General features: G+C 47.5%; 1 protein-coding gene across 1 annotated transcript in view; it reads right to left on the bottom strand.

The window, feature by feature from the left end:
* Nucleotides 1-1,794, bottom strand: part of LOC107105961 (zinc finger protein 26-like) — a gene marked incomplete at its 3' end in the record, with an annotated part of 18,956 nt that extends 17,162 nt beyond the window's left edge. The window contains exon 1 of the mRNA XM_015406017.1: nucleotides 1,704-1,794. The remainder of the gene's footprint in view (nucleotides 1-1,703) is intronic.
* Nucleotides 1,795-1,998: the final 204 nt, after the last annotated feature.

Here is a 1,998-nt window from a genome sequence, read left to right as displayed (position 1 = left end):
GGTATCGACATCAGACTGACTGGTCTGTAATTTCCCAGATTTCCTCTGGAACACTTTTTAAAGATGGAAGTGACATTAGCTACCTTCTAGTCCTCAGGAATGGAGGCAGATTTTAATGAAAGATTACGTATTTTTTTCAGGAGATCCACAAATTCACATTTGAGTACTTTCAGAACTCTCAGATGTATGCCATCTGGGCCCGGTGATTTATCAGTTTTTAAGTTGTATATCAGTCGTAGGACCTCCTCTCTCTTCCTTAAGGACAAGGCACATTGGATGGATCTCTCCTTTAATTATTCCAGTCTTTAGAGAGGGACTGTGGCTCAGTGGCAGAGCATCTGCTTTGCATGCAAAAAGTCCCATGTTCAATCTCCAGCATCTCTATCAGTCGTAGGACCTCCTCTCTCTTCCTTAAGGACAAGGCACATTGGATGGATCTCTCCTTTAATTATTCCAGTCTTTAGAGAGGGACTGTGGCTCAGTGGCAGAGCATCTGCTTTGCATGCAAAAAGTCCCATGTTCAATCTCCAGCATCTCCAGTTTAAGAAGGGACTCTGGGCGACATGAAAGACCCTCCGCCTGAGACCCTGCACAGCTGCTGCCAGTCAGACTATACAGTACGGAACTCGATAGGCCAATGGTCTGACTCCACAGAAGGCAGCTTCATGGGTTCCTGTTCTTTCCACATCTGCTTGAGTAAAATACTCAGTGGGGTCCTTTTCTCTGGTTCAGCCCAAATGACCCTTCTCCTCCTCCTCCTTCCAAGAGATGTTTCAGAGGTTGTTTGCCTCTGTGTCGTAGCCCTGGTGTTCCTTGGAGGTCACCTTTCCAAATACTAGCCAAGGCTAACCCTGCTCAGCTTCCGAGATCTGATAGGATCAGGTTAGCCTGAGCATTCAAAGAATCCTTCCTGACAACACATATCATCATTGTAGGGCCGCAGGGGGTACCAAGGGCCACTTGCTTAGAGGACTTTAAAAGTAGATTAGACAAATTCATGGATGGAAGGCCTGTCAAGAGCTATTAACAAAATGTTCAGAAGCAGTGTACCTCTGGGTGCCAGTTGCTGGAGTGCTAGACCAGACGGACCTTTAATGTCACAGAGTTGTCTTAAAAGTTTGTTGCAAAAGGGCCACCTCAAGGATCAGCCCTCCAATGACACTCAAGTATTACATTTCCCTCACTTCAGTGCAATGTTTATCTTGCAGATATATTTTTTTTCTCACCCTGCCTTCAGAGAAGCATCAACATAATTCCTCTCCATTTTATCTTTGCAAGCATCTTGAGAGGTAGGTTAGGCCTGGGAAACGGTGATTGGCCCAAGGCCATGAAAAAAGTGGCCAGAGCGGGATGAGGATTTGAATCCAGGTCTCCTACATCCTAATCCAATACACCAGCAACTGCACCACACCAGGTAACTCAAACCTGAAAGCCTGTTGTTAAATCAAAGTCGTTGTGAAGCAGCCTCCCCCCTCCCCCCTAGAGTTTTACCTATTTGTTGGAGAAGGAGATGACAGACTGCAATATATTTTTTACACAAAAAAAGGACTTTAAACAACAAGGCAGGAATAAAAGCTCCCCTCGCCCGTTTTTATCCCAGTGTCAGTCTGGGGAAATGAGCCAGACACTGTTTAACCCCCACAGTTAGGCATAGTAAAAACGCTGCTGGGTAAGGCTGGGCTGTCAACGGACCCCATACTTACCCACAAGTATTCCCATTATGCGAGACAGGGAGCGCAAAAGCCCTTCCAAGGGTCGGGACTGTGAGGTTTGGCAGTCCTCGAAACAGCTGCCCCCTCTTCGTCTGCCTGGAAAACGACAATCACGGGAGAGGTTAAACTTGCCAGTATTTGGTCCGTCGGAGCGTGGAACTTAAGGCCCTTGCGGGGTCTAACAGTGTGAAAACCCAACCAAACCCGAGGACCGGACAGCTCCTTTCCGCGGCTCTGCCTTCCCGACAGCGCAGTTCAGAGTGAAAAGGCTACGGGGGCTGTTCCC

Source organism: Gekko japonicus, unplaced genomic scaffold, assembly GCF_001447785.1.
Source record: "Gekko japonicus isolate JY-2015 unplaced genomic scaffold, Gekko_japonicus_V1.1 scaffold431, whole genome shotgun sequence".
Classification (NCBI taxonomy): Eukaryota; Metazoa; Chordata; class Lepidosauria; order Squamata; family Gekkonidae; genus Gekko; species Gekko japonicus.
The sequence above is the reverse complement of the archived record's forward strand: the minus strand, read 5'-3'. Positions and strand labels throughout refer to the sequence as shown.